We start from the raw sequence: 20482 nt of genomic DNA on the forward strand, positions 1-20482 counted from the left end.
GGACCCCCCTCCCAAACCCAAGCCAAAACCACCCCCAATCCCTTAGGTGCCTGCTTGCCCCCGTGATGCGCCTACCATGTGGAGGTCATTTTGCAGTCAGGAGTCCAGTTGGGGCACTCTAAGGTGCCATTTGTGCCTTTGGCATTTTGGACTGGCCATTGGCCTTTTATTTGTACATAGTTTATTTTGTAACTGTTCTATTGATTAATACATCTGGACCAACATGTTGGACATACTTGTCCTGCCTTTCTTTCTACATGGCAGTTTAGTGTTTGTGGGCATTGGTTTGTGCATGTGTGATGTGTTGGTTGTGGCAGCTGTTGTGCCTGGGCTGCATGTGTGGGTGTGTTCCTTCCATTTGCCCTGCTAACATTGCAGTGTAATGTGTGGAAGATATGATTGAGTGTGTTACATGCATATATGTAGCAAAATTGTGTATTGTTTCTGTAGAGATGTGTAATGGTGGTGTTGTGTGCCCTTGTGTGGTTGTAGTGTGTGCCTGCGTGTGTGTGGTGATGGCTATGTCATGTGCGTTGTGTGTGGTGTTCGCGTGTTTTGATGTATGCTTTGTTGTATTGCAGTTTGATAGTGTTTATTGGTTGTCTGGTGTTGTTACGTGTTGTTGGTATGTGTTGTCATGTGGAGGTGTCCTATGACATTGCTTGGCGAAGTGTCTGTGTAGTTGAGGTTGTATTGTGGTTGTGTGTATCGGTGCTCTTGTGGATGGTTGTATTAGAAAGTGCTGGTGCTGTGTATGCTTGCTATGGTGTGTATGACACGTGTGGGTTGCCTGTGGTGTGTGAAATACAGGTTTGCATGTGTGAAGTATGAGTGTGCATGTGGGTGTGTGTACAGGTGTGTGCTTATGTGAGTGTGTTACTGTCGCCAACAGTCCCGAATGTGTATGTTGTGTGTGCGTATGTAGTGAGGGTTTTCCCTCCAGTGTGAGGTAGGTGTGTGTACTCACGGTTTTTGTCTTCATCGCTGGTTCCGGAGTCGTTGTGCAAGGAGGAGCAGTGGGAGGACTTCAGTTTAGGTTCTATGGCAGCTCCAGTCAGGTGTGTGTTCCTTAAGTGAGTGTCTCCTTTTACAGAGTTGGTTTCTGCCAGGGTTTTCTTGGTGCTGCAACTGCGGTGGAGACCTTGGCGGTGTGTAGCCTCGTAATATGTCTGGCGGTGTTTAGCCTCGTAACATGCTCCCCAGTGGCCGGAAGGTGCCTACCGCTGTCCGTGGCGGCATGTCTGCACTGGCGGTACTGGTGGTTGTTTGACTGTGTTACGTTGGGATGACCGCCATGGTCATAATTTGGTGTCTTCACTGCTGGCCCATTGGCGGTACGGCTGCTGCCACCAACATGGCTGTCTTGAGACTGCCAAATTTGCAATGATCCTCTATGTTTTGTATTTAATTGGTTGTGTAAAGTTTGTCTTAAATTTTAGTTTCTTTCTTTCTGTGCATTATTTGTTTTGTGAAGAAAGGAGATGTAGGGGCCCTGGATATCTGTTAATACCAATGCTTGGTATTGGTCTGTAGTGTCCTTATTATAGTACCTGGAATGCCAGTGTGATCCAATGTTGGTTTTAAGCGATCATTCTTGCTCCTGGCAGTTTGTGGGACATGTTATTTCCTTGCTTCTTCCTCTTGTGGGCCTTTTCTTGTTCCTGAAAAATCCATAGCACATCTTCCTCCATTGTGGCTACATTTGGTTATTTGAAAGGACTACATGTGTGCTGCACTGAACAGCATACATACAAAGTAGGAAAAGTTTAAAAGTTAGTTTAAGCATAGTATTTTGTGCTTTTAGTATAACACTCCAGTACAAAAGGTATGCCAAACATCTTGCACATACCGTTGCACTTGGTGCAAAGGTTTGTGTGTGGTGCTGGCAGCTTGTTTGTGTCAGCTCAGGGGAGAGAGCAGGATAGTGCCATACCTTTATAGAAATGGCACTTTCCTGCTCTCTCCCGCTCACGCAATGCAGCGTAGCAACTGAGGTTGCTTGGCTGCAATGTATTTTAGTAAATATGGGCCAGATGTATCAAGCCTTTTTGCATTCGCAAACGGTGCGAATGCCCGTTTGCAAATGCAAAAATGCCTTTCAGTATTTATGAAAGGCATTCGCAATGCAAATTTAAGGAATCGCTAAAATAGCGATTCCTTAAATTTGCGACCCCGTTTAGAGAATCGCAAATTGCGATTCTCTAAATAAGAAATCGCAAATAAGAAATCCTTATTTGAAATTTCTAAACCACATGTATCAAGCAATTCCTTCATGCGAATTTGGCATTAAGGAATCGCAATTACCACCAAGTAAAACTTGGTGGTAACCATGTGCAAATTTTAAAAATGCATTTAAAATGCATTTTTAAAATTTACATGTAACGCACACATGCCCCTTCGGCATGTGTGCGCCTTACATGTCCCAAAAAATCTTTTTGGGGTGCAGTAGAGGGGTCCTTAGGACCCCAGCACCCTGGGGTTTTTGCATTTCCAAAATTGCAAATTCCTGTTCGGAATTCGCTATTTGGGAAATGCTAAAAAATAGCAAATATGGGCCTACAGGCCCATAGGTGCGAATGGGGGTTGTATCGCAATTTGCGATTCGGTAATAGCATTTGCGATTTTTAAGGAATCGCTATTACCGAATCGCAAATATGATACTTAGGGCCACATGTAGGAAAGTCTGAGATTGCGACTCACAAATTGCGAGTCTGTCCAACTCGCAATTTCCGAGTCGCAATCTCGAATGCAGAACGGTGTCTCTGACACCGTCTGCGACTCACTATGGGGTTGCAAAGACCCACCTCATCAATATTCATGAGGTGAGTCGCATTTTGCGACCCCATAGTGAGTCCCTGTACTCACAGGGATGGTGAGCTGCTGAAGTCAGCAGACCTCCATGTCTGTGACTGCTTTTTCAATAAAGCAGTTTTTTTTCTTCATTTTGCAGCCCGGTTTCCTTAATGGAAAACGAGTTGCAATATGACAAAAATACCGAAACCACTTGGTTTCATTTTTTTCAGAGTAGGCAGTGGTCCATAGGACCACTGCCTACTCTGAAAAAATATTTTTGTCGACATTCACAAAGGAGAAGGTGTCCCATGGGGACGAATGAGTTACCACCAGTGTGACACTGGTGGTAACTGCGAGTTGTTTTGCGACCGTATTCCGGTCACAAAGCAATTCTGAATTGCGATGCGAGTTGCAAATAGGAAGGGAACACCCCTTCCTATTTGCGAGTCGCATTCACAAATTGCGAGTCGGTACCGACTCGCAATTTGTGAATGTGCATCGCGTGAGGCCGTTTGCATGGCTCAAACTGCGATTTTCGCAGTTTGCGACATGCAAACGGCTTGCTACATCTGGCCCTTAGCATTTTGCGAATCAGAAATAGCGATTTCTTAAAATTCGCAATTACCGATTCGCAAAAGGCTTTTTTGATACATCTGGCCCCATATCCCTGAGTTTACTGTTTCTGTGGTGACGACCCACCTCAGTAGAATAAGACTTTTGCGGAGAAAGGCTGTCGATGTGGTTAAGAATTCTATACTCCAGGGAGTTTTAGTAGCAGTGTGTCCTTTTTTAATCCCTTCTTGAAGCTTTCCTAATTGGTGATAATAACTGGCATAGCTCTATTTTTTGCCTCTTATCCCAAGTGTAATTCTTTTCTGTCTTTTTCCTTTAGCTTTTGTACCACCAGTCACAGAAGAAGCAAAAAAACGACATAAAAGAAGACAAATAGCAAACAATGAAAGAAAAAGGCCACTGGAGATAAAAACGGGCAAATATCACATTGTTAAGTGGAGCCTGAAAGATCGAAACAAAAATAAAACTCCAAAAAATCAGATGAAAAGAGAACAGCCTAAACTAAATGGACAGCCGACATAACGCCAGTGGGTGGCGCTGCTGCACTGGTTTTCTTACAATACAAAGCTGAATAGCAGCTCTTAAGAGAGGAACTGCTAAAAAGTCGGGGTCTGCTTCAAATGATGCCCTCGAGTGGAGACACCAAAGCTTAGATTTACCACGTGGGCTCATGGGGTGCTGTGCAATTTTATGCTGCGCCGACAAGATTTTTTATTTGTAAGTAATACATTGCGTCCCTATGCCCCTAAATCCATAGTAAATAACTGTCTAAATGGACATGCATTTACAAAGCAATTAGGTCTGCCGTTTTAACTGGAAGTAATTAGCAACTTAGGTTTCAATAATTTTATTGTGCCACAACAGTCACAGAAATTAACAAGAACCAGGGTTCTATAATTGATTATGCTCCAGTCTAGAGAGTTTGGGCAGACATCTAATCATTTGATTATTCTTTCCTCTGTCTGACTGAGGTTCACGCTCCCCAATGGCGTAACCAAACTGGAGGGAGCCCACCTGCAAAAAAACCCTGTCCGGATCCACTCAAGCCAGCTGCGGTGCGGAGGGAACCCTCTGGACCTCGGGTCCCCCCTGCACCCAGGGGCTGCGGCGGTCTTTGTTATGCCACTGGAGGGAATGTGATGTGAGCACACTTGTAATACAGAAAGAAATGATGCACAGTGGCAGTAGCATTTTAAATAACCTCAGAAATACTTAGGAGAGTTTAAACATCCTGTACCTTTGCTAGAATTTTGTTTTGCTGAACTTTGTACACAAAATGTCTTTTCCATGGGCCTACACATGCCAGGACGTGGTAAATAGCACCATCTTATTCATAGATGGTGCCAAGGAGATCTTAAGGATTCGAGGGACCTGGGCAAAGCATATTATGGGGTCTTTTGTTAGGGATAGTTTTGAATTTATGATCCAATTTCAGCTCTTTCGTGCCTTTTTGGCCGGGCCAATGACAACGCACAGGCACACTAGTCCAAATTCTAAATGTGTATACAAGTAATATTCAGGGATAGTGGTGTCTTTTCAATATTGTAACACAGCAGAAGCTCACTAATATTACTGCAAATGATGTCTGTGACTCTCCCATGTCTCATATGTCAGGTCTTGATTTTGAAAAAAGCTATTTTTTTATGGACGTTGCATGTTGTAAACACACTATTTCTCTAAAAAATATCTGTAATAGACACTCACATATCACCCACATGGAAAATAAAGCAAAGGCAAACGGTATTTACAACAAACTAATTCAATGTCATCAGTGCAAGACTCTGCAGAACAGAGTTGGTTCTATCGGGGGCCCCCGAAAGGCTGGGTCCCTGAGCCAGACCCCACTTTATCCATGCCTTAAAACGTCTCTGGAGATATGAGGCAGCGATGGTAATCTGGGGAAAGTAAAGAAGGAGAGTCCACGGCAAGATGAGAGCCCAAGGATATAGTTCAATAAACATGATTTGTGGCAGAACACTCAGAATCAGGCCTGGTGCAGCGGTGTGGAACGGGAGCTGCTGTGCGTGAAAGGAGGCGTGAGGGAAGGTAGGTTTTACACAAAATGGTGTGCATGTAAATACAAGTAGCAGGGTGTCCAGAGACAGTCTTGTGGGCAAAGGGACACCAAAACCCAGGTACACAAATTATTTTAAATGTTGTCTTGCGGCTCCTGCAACCAAGCCCGGACCCCCTGCAAATGCACTAAAGACATATGCTGAGGTGGTTGGCCCTGCAATGTAGCAAGCAGCAACCTGAGAAAATAACAGCACTGCCACCGCAAACCCCATGGGAACCCCTCCCTCTCTCCCTTGCATTGACCGGAGCCATAGAACCCTCCTTATCTGGACTCCAGCTGGATTTTTGGTTGGTTCTGTACAGGTTCTGTGTATAGTATTGCACGTTACAATGCGTATGAGGATGATTTGGAGCATTTCATAAAGACACTGAAGGCTCTTAGTACAAGAACTTGTTGCAGCGCAGGATTAAAGTGTCCAGAGATCGGTTGATAAAGCCCTGGCTAGGGCCCTGGGACCCTTTATACAATAACTGCATGGTTTGCAGGAGCGCCTCGCGGCAAGGTGAAGGGGCGGGATGGTGCGTGGAGGAGGTGGTGGTGGGGGAAAGAAAACAAAATAAAAATTTAAGAAAAAACCCCACCTCTGCTGCACGCCACTCCTCTGTCCCTCATTGACTGCAGGCACAGGCTCCCAGCCTGCCCTGCGGATTGGCTGGGAGTGCCCAGCCAGAGCGCTCCCAGGCAGACTGGGAGCCTGTGCAGGCTCTCCCCAGCCCAGCAACAGTGTTGCTGGGCTGGCGAGAACCTACAGCGCATGTGTGTTTGGCCAGCCCGAGATGACCGACCAAACACACGTGCGCTTTGAGGGGGAGTGCTGAGCACTCCCCCTCACTGCACATTAGCCCCAATGCCCCAAAGTCCCTTTTACCAAACAACGATAACAAATACAGTTTATTATTGTTGTTTGGTAAAAGTTTTGCAGCTGTCGCTGCTGGCGTGGGGGCGACGCTCCTCGTCCCCCATGGAGGAGCTGCCCCTGGTGGTTTGACCCGTCAACAGGGTTGGATTCCTTCTCTTCCCCCAGCCGAGTACGATGTAAACTCCACCCCTCATCCTAGAAAAGCTAAGTCCAATACCTCTAAGTGGCCCCAGTCAGAGGTTTTTGAAAGTATCTCTGACGATTTTGTGGGTGATCATGGTTATAGCACCACTCCTGTGGGCGACTGCCTCCCTTCTGAGCCCCCTCCAAGATCGATTCCCTTTAGAATTCAGACTTTCCCGTCCAGTGATGGGGCTCAGGATGATGACCGGGGCCCAGTATGAAAAAGAGACTGAGGCGTCTGAGTGATTCCAACCCTCCCCCAAGTCTCTTAAAGTTCAGGACTTCGAACCCAGTGAAACTGTGCACCCTGAGCCTCCAACTGGGTTCACCCTCCCCTCCAAGAGGTGGTGGACTATGTTCAAGCCCAAATCAGACAGGGCTTCGAGAAGGAGGTCAGGGCCCGTCTCAGCTCAGAATGCCCTAGGCCAGACCTCCTGGCAAAGTGAATGAAACCCCCGAAGTTGATCCGATCATGATCACACTTATGTAAAAATACTCTAAGGAATGTAAAAAAGGTCTCGACAGGGCTTGGCACCATTGCCAAGACAAACTGCTTGTTATTTCGGGCCCCCTAACAAAAATTCTTGAAATGGCATTTCAAGCAAAAAAACTTCCTATTCCTATAGAGCCCAGCGCAGTAGTCAGCTCGGCTCAGAGGGCAGCGAGTCAATTGGAAAATGCAAATTGTGCGATATCCACCAAAGGCAGACATTCCATTTTGATGCGGGTCAACCCAAAGTCAAATGAACTAGTCACATCTGAGGCTGGTGCCCGTGGCCTAGGGACTCATTTTTGGTGGGCCTTTCATGAAGGACTTGGCCAAATTCGTCTCCACGTAGAACAACCTGGACAAGGCGCATCTCTCTCTCAAGAAAGATTTTCGAAAAAAACGTTTTGGTAGGGTCGGAAGCTTTAGGCCATGGATATTATCAGAGCTTTCAGCAAGACTTCTCTCCCTGTGGATATGGAGGTTGGCAGAACTCCTCCTCAGGCACCCCTTTCTACTCCTCGTGAGTCCGCGGGGGCAGAGGTCACCTCCGCAGAGAACAGCACAGAGTGTAACAAGGATCCTCACATGAGCTTACAGGTGAGAGTTATTTCTACTTCTGAGGACATTTTTTGGGGGGCAGACTTGTCTCTTTTTAGACATCTGGCAGGATGTAACTCAGGATCCATGGGTCCTCGAGTCAGTTCAGGGGTACAAACTAGAATTTTATAACACACCTCTTCAGTCATGTCCACCCCAAGAGATATATTTTTCCCAAAGTAAACAGAACTTTATCTCAACAGCAAACCAAGCTCTTCTAGACAAAGATGCTATTTGCAGGTCCGTTCCTTACGCCAAAGAGTACCTCAGTATCATATTTTTAGTGAAGAAGAAGAGTGGTGGTTACTGTCTGGTTCTGAACTTAAAAGATTTTGAAGCCTGGGTCATCTACAGGCATTTCAAGATGGAGGGAAATCCACCTGCTGTGATATATCCTCCAACCCACTGACTGGATGGTCGTTTACTTGACGATTCGCATTTTTCCTCCACATTGCAGATTTCTTCAATTTATGTGCAGCGCCAGTGCTTCAAGTTCAGGGTTCTTCCCTTTGGCCTTTCCTCGGCTCGCTGGTGTTTCACCTAAATCCTGAGGCCTGTAATAGAATTTCTGCAAGCGTAAGGGGTGCAACTGATCATCTAGCTTGGCAACCTCATTCTCTTAGTGTAAGACAGTCAGATGGTGCTTTGTCACCTGACCTGGACTATCCAACACCTACAGGGCATCAATTTCATAGTGAATGCGCAAAAGTTGATTTTGACTTCTTCTCAATGCATTGACTTCCTAGCAAAAGATTCAATCGATCAAGAGGGAGTTGAGGTCTGTGATGTGCAGCCCGATGATATGTTTGAAGTCTGTGGTATGGATAGTGGGCCTCCAGACCTTCTTGAGTCAAGCAATCTTTTGGCCCCCTTTGTTACTGGGCTATCCAACGGTTCAAGAATACATTTCTCCAAAAGGGTTTCAAGTTTTCAGATGAAGTTGAATTGTCAGAGGAAGCCAAGACAGAGATGGCATGGTGGCTCAATCACATGGAGTCTTGGAACGGCAAAGCGATATTTGACGGTTCATCTGAAAATGTGATAAAATCGGATGCCAGTTGTTGAGGCTGAGGAGTGAGATGCGCTCTGATCTCATATGGAGGCCAGTGGCTGGAGTTGGAGTTGAGCCTCCATATCAATTGTCTGGAGCTCTCAGTGGGCTTCTTTGTAGTCATGAGCCTTTCTCCATCAAAGATCGACTGATGCATCTTGCTTAAGAAGGACAACATTTCAGTGGTGCTGTGCTGTATGTCAAAAAGCTTAGAGGGACAAGGTCTCTTCTCCCAGAGAAAATTTCCAAGGACTTTGGCACTTTTGCCTCAGTCATCGGATTTCAGTCATGGCAGAGTATCTCCCCAAGCAATGGCAAATGATAGTAGACTGGCATTACCAGTATCCTCAAGGATTTCAGCAATTGGATACTTCACCTACAGATTATCTTTGCTATGAATTGCCTTTGGGAACCGTGCATGGTGGACCTACTTGCCTCTCACCTCAATTGTCAGATCCCTGTCTTTACAGCTGGCATTCTGATGCAGAGGTGCAAACGACAGATGTGTTCCTCCAGGTCTGGTCCCTCTTCCTGGGTATGCATTTCCTCCGATTGTGATGGTCCCCAGGATTCTTTCTCCAGAGCAGCGTCAAAAAGCAGAAGTAGTTCTAGTGACTCCAGTTTGGAATCTCAGCCTTGGTTTCCTGTGATTCAAGAGTTGTCTTGCGCCATTATGATGTTGCTCCTATATTGCTGGAACCTATTGGTGGACCCAGTGAGTCAGCCTCATTCCTTGATTCTCTTGTGACACCTCTCACTAGTAGCTTGGAAGGTTTCAGTGAAGAATTGATTTTGTCATGCGTTTCGGAAAACACTGCTATCTACATCACGCAGGCCTGGTATGATAGCACCCACAAACGTTATGCCCTGGCAAGGAATCAGTGGTGTGGTTGGTGCAATGAACAGGGTACTAATGCCATTGGGACGGATGGCAGTTTAGTAATCAATTTCTTATCTTCCTTGGCATCATCTGGGTTGGCCTACACATCGATTAATAATTTCAGGTCGTCAATTTCTGCCAGCCACCTCCCATTAGAAGGTCAACCAGTCGGGGAGCATCTGATAGTGTGTAAGCTCATGAGAGGTATTAGAATGTCTCATCCCCCACAACCTAGATATTCTGTGTTCTGCAATGTAAACATTGTCCTTAATTTCTTGGACAGGTGGATAGACAATAAACATCTTTCCAGTAAACAGCTCCAGCCTAAACTTATGATACTGCTCTCTTTGATTTCATGCAAAAGTGTGTCGGTCGTGCGTGCCCTTGACCTTTCTGGTAGAGTTTTTTTCTTCAGAAGGTGTCTCTTTTTCCATTTCCACACAAAGTCAAAGTCTGACTCCAGCTCTGTTTTTTTTTATCCCACGTTTGTGGGTAACGCTATGTTGAGTGTAATACCGTGTCTGAAAGCGTACAAGGCCTGTACTAGCGAATTTAGGTAGGATCTGGTGGGTAAACCTCTCATTGCTTTGCAAAAACCTGTGAAACCAGTGGCAGCTGCCACGCTGGCTAGGTGGATGCAATGGCTCCTATCGGAAGCAGGTATTGATACTTCTATTTTTAGTGCTCCTTCTGCAAGAGGTGCTATGGCATCAAAATCTTTTACCTTGGGTTCCCGCTTTGATGACATTCTTTAAGTGGCTGACTGGTCCTCAGAGTCCACTTTTAAAACTTTTTAAAGTTGTTTTTAAATTGTTGATGTTGCGTAAGTGGTGGTTGCACAGCTTTAAACAAGCATAATCATAATCATATTAATTTCTTGGCACTGCTTTTGGCACCTATGAAGAAAACAGTGCCAGGGGTCTCAAGGGGCAAGCAGGTGCCACCCGCAAATGGCATCCATGGGTCTGCTGTCAGAGTACTGCCATTCTGCTATTATGAAGTGAAAGTGTCTTAAACGCCACCCCACCAACTCTGTAGTCAGAAGCCCTCGGTGATCATGACCAATATTATTGCAAGATCAGGGCCCTGCTCAGGAGCTCCCAAGGAGTGCATCCATCTCACTTACCCCACAGGAAAATATTTATATCTAATTTTTTTCAATGAGGTATGCAGGAAAACCTGTACAGATGGCTTTGATGGTCATATTTTATTGGTGAAAAGAGGAACTGGGCTATTGCCGTGAGTGTGGTATTTGTTAAATGGTCTGTCCAGTAAGACTCACTTAAAGAGACTTTCCTTCTGGAGTGCTGTTCATTGCCCTTTTCCTGAATGTACCTGTGTTGTACATTGTTGTTAAAAGTGCTGTCCAGTAAAGTGAAGGTGATTAAACTATTTTTAAAGGGAGATATCTATTGGGTGTAGGGTAATCACCTCCTTCCAGGCCATTACGGACACTTTTGTGTGATCACCTAATTCATACTGAGTGTTGCAGTCTTTTATTTCTTCTATTGAACTACTAATAACTAATTTGACAATGATTTGTAGGTTTAAAGTTGAGGGCTGGAGACAGTGTCAGTAATTACCTGAACTGGAGTGAGGTGGGTACTCTAGCTGAGTGTCATTGTAGTTTGCCTTTCTCCAAAGGGTGTAGTCGGGAAGGAGTCCTTTATTGTTCAAAAGGTCATAACTAATGACACGTCTATGATCAAGCTTTTATTTAAAGGATTTGTCCAGTGAAGGTAATTGCATTTTGAAGTGAATTGTATTCTTCTTAAAAGTGTCTGGTCTGGGAAGTATTTCCCAGGGACCTTTCTATTCAGTGGAACCTACATGGTGATACATAATTGAGTAAATGTGTACAATTTCAAGGCAGAAATGTAAACACAGAAATTGAGACTATCCAATACCCCCCCCTGCTCCGCCAAGTTAGGGATTTTGAGGGAAATGTGAATGTACCTGCAGGGGAGGGTCAACACTCAGGGGCGTCAAAACCTCCATCTTTCTTGTTGAAGCCAATCATGAATAATAGCCTATTATTCATTGGCGTAATAAAAATGTGGACCCTTGCTGTGAACAAGGATTAGTAAGACGCTCAGCCAGTGAATTTGTCCGATTACCGACAGACAGACAGATAGATAGTTTAGCACTGGTGAAATTATTAGCCTAGCCTCAGAGGTCTGACATGCCAACCCCATTAGTAATGCACTGCAGAACAAATTAAAAAATATCTTTGATGAGTTGTTTTGCTTTCACTTATCTTATGACCGAGCTGACAAAACTTCTCTGGAATGCACGTCTTAGTTTAAAGAATACATTTATTATTACTTCACCACGAGGTTCCTGAGAGACGAGATTAGTAGGTTGGAAGCACACGTTTAAAAGTAGTCACAGCAATGAAAAGAAAATATATCAAAGTACTTCTCAATTGCAACGTACACAGCAAATATATGCGATTATATTTTAGCATAACTTCAAAACAAAGAATAAAAGCCAACAATTCATCATCGTAGGGCACTGCTCTTCATCTTTCTTATGCCTGCAAGTTGATGACTCCTGTTCAACTACGAGAAAGAGATTTTCCACTCATATTGGAGGTCAGGCAGCTGACGTCCGCTCCTGACTGAAGCCTTGGAAAATTCCCCCGCTGCTGCCCAGGGACAACACTTATAATGAAAAAGCCTGCTAACAGGCCCTTTCCTCTAATAGTCAAAATATGCTGGCTATGTCGAACTCCACGATAAAGCCCATAGGCAGCTAAACTGAATACAAAATGTAATGTCTAATGCCACGTTAAAGCCAATAGGCAGCTAAACTGAATACAACATGTAATGTGCTACTGGTGAACATTGAACAACTAATATGCGCAGTGGTGAAACACAAAGTCAGTGGTCAAACACAATTAATGGCATACCATATCCACCCTCTGACCAATGACTTTTGTTTATATTTCTCTTATTTCAAACAAACAAAAACAAAAAACAAAAACATCATAAGCAAATCAGATTTGAATGATAAAAGCAATCACTGTAATGCAATGGAAGTGGATTAACATATTGATCTCATAACCTTTCAAATCAGATACACCTACAATGAAAAGACTGAGGTGGTCATTACAACCCTGGCGGACGGTGTTAAAGCGGGGGTAAGACCGCCAACAGGCCCACGGTAAAAAATTTGCAATTACGACCGTGGCAGAAACCAGCAACAAAGACAGCCACTTTAACACTCCGTCCGCCACGGCGGTACAAACAAACACTGCGGCGGTAACCGCCAACAGACAGGCGGGAGACAATGTACCGCCCACACTATTATAACAGGCTAATCCGCCACCTTTTCCGGGGCGGATTCACAGTGGACAAAAACACGGCGGAAACAGCCATTTCGAAGGGAAAACTCTCACCTCTACACACTCCACGAGGAAGGAGGGCACCATGGAGCCGGAACTTCATATTCTCCCAGCGCTAGTCTTCCTGCTCTTCTACGAGGCGCTCAGACCACTGTGAGTACTGCACCTACGACATAGGGGAGGCAAAAACACAGGGACACACACACTCAACACCCCAACCCCCACCCGACCCTCACCCACTACAACACACACACCAATGCTTATCTATACATTACAGTAACACCCCCCAAACCCCCCGGAAGAATGCAAAGACAAAAGGAAATGAGTGGAACCATTGTAATATATCAAAATACAGTAAGCAAACATATACATATATATATATATATACACAATAAACAAAATATACACCACGATTAGTGGTGCAGGTTTTGCACCATTCATAGTCTTTGGATCATTGGGCCCCAAATGCATGAGCGAGGCCCACACAAGATACCCGAACATGACGGAGAGAACACTGCAGGGGCATCAGATAGAAATACAACAGGCACCTCAGGGGGAAGGGAAGGGGGGGCACATCAGCCGGATGAGTGCACCACGCCAGATCCACAAGGGCCCTCCAAGCCCATTGATGTATCCTGCGGAGTGCAAAGCCACAGTCTCTCAAGTCACTACAGTGGGTGGTTTGCCCACTGTTCCAGCCTGCGGAGTGCAAAGCCACAGTCTCTCAAGTCACTACAGTGGGTGGTTTGCCCACTGTTCCATCCTGGGGAGTGCAAAGCCACAGTCTCTCAAGTCTCTACAGTGGGTGGTTTGCCCACTGTTCCATCCTGGGGAGTGCAAAGCCACAGTCTCTCAAGTCTCACAAGTGGGTGGGTTGCCCACTGTTCAATCCTGGGGAGTGCAAAGCCACAGTCTATCAAGTCTCTATAGTGGGTGGGTGGGTTGCCCACTGTTCCATCCTGGGGAGTGCAAAGCCACAGTCTCTCAAGTCTCTACAGTGGGTGGTTTGCCCACTGTTCCATCCTGGGGAGCGCAAAGCCACAGTCTCTCAAGTCTCTACAGTGGGTGTGTTGCCCACTGTTCCATCCTGGGTAGTGCAAAGTCACAGTCTCTCAAGTCTCTACAGTGGGTGGTTTGCCCACTGTTCCATCCTGGGGAGTGCAAAGCCACAGTCTCACAAGTGGAAGAATGTCCCCACTGGTTCTGGAGGGGGACTGGTGCCCAGAGTGCTTCATCCTGTGCAGGACAGACGGAGTGGATGCAGGTCTCCACTGGTTCTGGAGGGGGACTGGTGCCCAGAGTGCTTCATCCTGTGCAGGACAGACGGAGTGGATGCAGGTCTCCACTGGTTATGGAGGGGGACAGGTGCCCAGAGTGCAGCACTCACCCTGTGATGGTCCCAGTTGCGTCACTGCCCCTGCCGCAAATGGGCTAGCGGTGCTTTCCGTGGCGGTCTTTGCCCTGTTCAGCGGTGCTTGCCATGGCGGTCTTTGCCCTGTTCAGCGGTTCTTGGCCTGTTCAGCGGTGCTTGAGTTGCCAGTGTCTGACCTGTTCAGCGGTCCTTGCCATGGCGGTCTTTGCCCTGTTCAGCGGTCCTTGGCCTGTTCAGCGGTGCTTGAGTTGCCAGTGTCTGACCTGTTCAGCGGTCCTTGCCATGGCGGTCTTTGCCCTGTGCAGCGGTCCTTGGCCTGTTCAGCGGTGCTTGAGATGCCAGTGTCTGACCTGTTCAGCGGTGCTTTCCATGGCGGTCTTTGCCCTGAGTGCTTCATCCTGTGCAGGACAGATGGAGTGGATGCAGGTCTCCACTGGTTCTGGAGGGGGACTGGTGCCCAGAGTGCAGCACTCACCCGTGACGGTCCCAGTTGCGTCACTGCCCCTGCCGCAAATGGGCTAGCGGTGCTTTCCGTGGCGGTCTTTGCCCTGTTCAGCGGTGCTTGCCATGGCGGTCTTTGCCCTGTTCAGCAGTCCTTGGCCTGTTCAGCGGTGCTTGAGTTGCCAGTGTCTGACCTGTTCAGCGGTCCTTGCCATGGCGGTCTTTGCCCTGTGCAGCGGTCCTTGGCCTGTTCAGCGGTGCTTGAGTTGGCTTGCGGGGCCCTCCTGGCCAGCTGGGCTGTGGCTTGCGGGGCCCTCTTGGGCAGAGACAATGGGGCTGGCGGTGGCCTCCTGGGCAGTGACGATGGGGCTGGCGGTGGCCTCCTCGGCAGTGACGATGGGGCTGGCGGTGGCCTCCTGGGCAGTGACGATGGGGCTGGCGGTGGCCTTCTAGGCAGTGATGATGGGGCTGGCGGTGGCCTCCTGGGCAGCGGGGGTGATGGCGGTCTTCTCCACCGTGCTGCTCCTCCCAGACTTTGGAGATTTCTTCTGCCCCTTCCCCACCTTGGGAGGAGTCACAGCTGAGCCCACACTCCCCTCGGGACCCCTGTGAGAGGCTTGGCTGGCTGGAGTCTTCCCCCTCTCCCGCCGGGCACTGTCCAACTTCTGGTGCTTCACAGGGGGGGACTGGCTGTGCTGTGGCTCCGTGCCACACTGGCTGCCCTGGTGGCAGGTGCACTCCACATACCTGTAACAACAGGCACCACTGGTCCCGGAGATTTTTTGGCAGAGGTGCTAGTACGGGACCTATGAGTTGGACGGGGGGGTGGTGGGAAATAGGTTAAGGTTGGACAGGAAAAGTTTTTTGGACACACTGGGACAGGTAGCTGGAGGGGGTTTGGGAGTGGAGGAAGAGGTGGTGGTTGTAGAAGGTGTAACTTTTGTGGTTTTGGGTGCAGGTGCATGGGCTGGAGGCTGTTGTGAGGTGGATGGCTGTTGGGTGGGTGTGTGCCTGCGTTTGTGTATCTTCGGAGGGGGCGTCACAGACACACTGGGAGAGGACACAGGGGACGTGTAAATGGTAGTGGGGGTGGTGAGTGCACATGAGCGGGGTGTGGTGGTGGGTGTGCTGGTGCGGGACGTAGTGGCTGTAGTGGTAGTGCATGCAGGTGTGAGTGTAGACAAGACTGGGAGGGAGGAGGGAGACGAGGAGGAGGGGGACACAGTGGAGGCGGTGGATGTTGATGTGTCTGTATGTGAGTGATGCTTGCGTGAGTGCCTGTGGGATGTGTGGTGCTTATGTTTGCCTGAGCTTCCCTTGTGTGGTGAGGTGTGTGCAGGCTGGTCTGATGGTGTGCTTGGGATAGGCAGAGGTACAGGGGATTGGGTCGGGGTGGAGGAAGTTGGAGGGGGGAGGCTAGACACAGAGACAATGGCTGCCATCAGTGCTGAGGCCAGAGTCTGAACGGTTCAATGAAGGGCAGCCTGACCAGAATGAATGCCCTCCAGGAATGCATTTGTGTGTTGCAACTCCCTTTCTACACCCTGGATGGCATTCAAAATGGTAGACTGCCCAACAGTGAGGGACCTGAGGAGGTCAATGGCCTCCTCACTGAGGGCAGCAGAGGTGACAGGGGCAGGGGCTGAGGTGCCTGGGGCGAAGGTGATGCCCACCCTCCTGGGTGAGCAGGCACGGGGCAAAGGCAGAGGGGCTGCTGGGAGGGTGGTGCTGGTAGGGGGGGTGGCGGCTGTACCTGTAGAAGTGGGGGGCACAGATGTTGCCGCCACCACAAGGGAGCTCCCATCGGAGGATGAGTCTGTGTCGCTGGTTGCAGATCCTGTGACCCCCGTGGTGCTCCCCTCGCCCTCCGTCCCACTGGTGTATTCTGAGTCCGTAGTGTGGGCCTCCATGCCCATGTGGGATGCAGCTGCCTCGTGCTCCGGTGCCACTGTACCTCCGCCTGATGATGCTAATGCACACAAGAACAGGGAGACCACAAAAAAATGGGGGGACGACAGAAGAAAGACAGGTTGAGTGCATGGCTTACCGCTACCGTTGGCAGACAATACAGACACAGCAGCCCCCTGCACTACGTCGCGCTGTTGGGCTCTACAGTGCAATTCCTGGGAAATGGCCTACAAGGCTATGGACGACATCTGTGTACATCGTCATTGGCTCCTGGGACCCATAGTGTCCAATGTTAACCAATGCAGCTTTGCGCCGCGGTCTTCGACCGCCTACTGCAACGGTGTACAATGCCAGCGCAGTTACCTCACATCCCATTGTCCCACTTTACAGGTCAGGCAGCCGCCATTTCAGGGGCCCACATGGCCTAATTACCAACTGCGTCACACATACCTAGGCCTAGTCTCACAACACACATACAAGCCACTTTTTGTGTAGGAATGGTGTTCTGTGTAGACTGTGGGTACATACCTCTGAGTTGTTTGACTCTGTGGTCGCTGTTGTCCTTCATAGGCACTGTCCGCTGGGACATGTGAGGAGATGTCGGCATCCTCCGGTGTACCGACCGCTGGTGGACCTGTCGACAATGGAGGAAAGAAGTTTGATCATTACCTACGTGTTTGACTGTGCCACAATCCAGGAACTGTGTACACAGTTGGAGCCAGACCTGATGTCAGCAATCCGCCATCCCACAGGAATCCCCCCTCAAGTGCAGGTGCTATCAGTGCTCCATTTCCTTGCAAGTGGGTCATTTCAAACAACTGTGGCCATGGCATCAGGGATGTCCCAGCCTATGTTTTCCAACGTGTTGTCCAGAGTTTGTCTGCCCTTCTGAAACACATGCAGAGCTACATCGTTTTCCCTCAGGTGGAGGACTTGCCTACTGTGAAAGGTGACTTCTATGCCATGGGACACATCCCCAACATCATAGGTGCCATTGATGGGACCCATGTAGCTTTGGTCCCCCCCCGCAGGAGTGAACAGGTGTACAGAAACCGGAAGAGTTATCATTCAATGAACGTACAGATGGTATGTTTGGCAGACCAGTACATCTCCCAGGTAAATGCTATGTTCCCTGGCTCTGTGCATGACGCCTACATCCTGCGGAATAGCAGCATCCCTTACGTGATGGGTCAACTCCAGAGGCACCGGGTGTGGCTATTAGGGGACTCTGGTTACCCCAACCTGTCATGGCTACTGACCAGTGGCGGTTTCTGCACGAGGGCGTCGGGGCTCCGCCCTCGTAACCGTAACAAAAAAAAAGAAAAGTGAAAGAAACTCCCCTAACTCCCTCCCTAAAACAAATGCACACACCTCTTTCTTGCTTGGGGCTGGGGCCTGGCTCGGGGCTACTGTGTCACGTGACATGAGACTGGCAGCATCAGGCCAGGCCCTCCCCTGACTGAGTCTATGTTTGCCGGGCTGACAAGCTCACAGCCGGAGGCCTGTGAGGTCATCAGCTCGGCAAAGACATAGCTCAGAGGACCAGTCTCCACCCCCTAATGACGTGTGAATAAAGTTAGCCCCGGGCGCTTTAGGTTGAAGCCCTGTAGCGCTAGGGGCTTCACGTCAGTCAGGATAGTGGAGGATGGTCACCCCACCCTTTCCCAATTCGTCACAGAGGGTGGGTCTAGCCCTGTGACAAGTTGGGAAATGGTGGGCGGGGCTGCAGGCAGCAAGCTCAAAATCGTGTCTGCGTAGTTTGCTAACAGCGCACAAACACGAGGTGTTTGCTTCCCACGCTGCGGATGGGAGTCGGTCTCGGTCGGGTAGTAGACTCCACTGAAATCTAAGGTAGAAGGTAATACCAGCTTACTCATTTTTCTGTCCCGATAAAAAACGTTGCTTTAGAGCAAAACCAGTTTGAATTATTCATTGTTATGCGAGTAGTAAAAATGGAACAAAATGTACGTTTTTCATTTTTGCAAAAACTCGTGTGAATTGTTTTACGTGAAATCTAAGATGTTGTGCCAGGCATTTCCAGATGGACATCAGTGCAATTCTTGGTGTATCGGGGACAAAACGACAGGCAGGAATAATTCCCACCTATTGACAGCCGAATACGCATTTAAGTATGTGCCCTCTGATGTGTACATTTATTCTCAGTCAATAAAAAAAATACTAAAACTGGTGCATAATTCGAAAAGTTACTATTATCGCAAGCTTTGGTCAGGAGGAGGTTCTATGCAGCCTGACAGTAATAAGAGACATTTTCTGTCTCAATAATGCAAAATATTCTTCATTTGGCACGACAGTGTTTATGCTTGATTTATTTCGAAAATACACAGGAAAAAAGCATTTGGGGAAGGAAACCTGCTTTAAGACTTTTCCTGCAGCTACAAACCTTGCTGAATCAGATCAATTGTAGTTTGTGTAAAAAAACACGACCTTTTAAGATTTGTAACGTGATCTTCTAGAAGTGCCCCCCGCAGAGATCTGGCGGGGGCTCTGGGAAGAAACTGCTGCCAGGTCCAGAAGCAGGTCAACAGTGCCTGCCCGTCAGCCGAGTGCTGCTTATTGATTGCTTAGTAAAATCAAAAATATATTTCAAAACTTCCTGGGTTTTTATACGTAATTGTAAAATAAAATAGAGGCGCACGCAACAAACTGAAAAGAGGCCACGTTACACCACAACAGAGGATTACTGATTCGACCACCCGGTGTTGACGTAGAAACTGACCTCAGGGGAAGGTCTCGCGCTTTCACTGTCCACCCCCAGGTTAGGATCCTTGACAGACATTCACTGACCCTGCACGTGGCACACACCACAAATGGACAAAACACCTTGCACAAGAATTAAAGGTGCAAGTTTAACCAAGGGCGGACGCTTCCTAGGTTATCGACCTCAGACGGATTAAATGCGAAGTCGGACACTGCAGCATTTTAACTTGTCCGTGCGCTTCCATGCAGGAGTCCAGGCGCAGGTCTGTGCCCCGATATAAAGCACTTCCTTTCTGTTGATAGACATTGTTAAAGCCGTGTATACACAGATATTACTAGACAGCAAGGGATACCTTCATAGGTGTGAAGAAAGACCGGTGCACCTGCGGACAGGTATGTTGACTAAATGATTGGTTTCATGTGAAGGGTGCAGAATGACTCAATGATTAAACGTCGTAATGGGGTAGATTGACCTACACTGAGAGAAAATGTGAAAACAAGATGAGATCCTGAGAAATAGATTATTAGATAAACTGAAAGAAGATGGCTACTGCGTCCGAGTGATGTGGGATCGAGAGACAGACAGACAGGAAAACATACGGATAGATAGATAGATAGATAGATAGATAGATAGATAGATAGATAGATAGATAGACAGATAAATAGATAAATAGATAGATAACTTGATAGATTGATTTCCAATAACAGATAGACAGACAAACAGACACATAGATAGATCGATAAATAGATTTGCAATAATAGATAGATAGATAGATAGATAGATAGAGAGATAGATAGATAGATAGATAGATAGATAGATAGATAGATAGATAGATAGATAGATAGAGAATTGCAATAAAAGACAGATAGATAGATACCTTGACAGATAGCTAAATAGATAGATATATTTGCAATAATAGATAGACAGATAGATAAATAGATAGTTTGACTACGTAATCAAAGTTTGATTACGTGTGTACTGTCCATCCCCCTCGACGCCAAGCCCAGCCCCACTACTCACAAACCTCACCAGCCGCCACTGCTACTGACCCCAGTGAGGAATCCCAGGACCAGGGCAGAGGAACGCTACAATGAGGCCCATGGGCGGACTAGGAGGGTGATCAAGCGGACCTTCGGCCTCCTGAAGGCGAGGTTCAGGTGCCTCCATATGACAGGTGGATCCCTATTCTACTC

The sequence above is a fragment of the Pleurodeles waltl genome, chromosome 3_1 (genome assembly GCF_031143425.1).
Source record: "Pleurodeles waltl isolate 20211129_DDA chromosome 3_1, aPleWal1.hap1.20221129, whole genome shotgun sequence".
Taxonomy (NCBI): Eukaryota; Metazoa; Chordata; class Amphibia; order Caudata; family Salamandridae; genus Pleurodeles; species Pleurodeles waltl.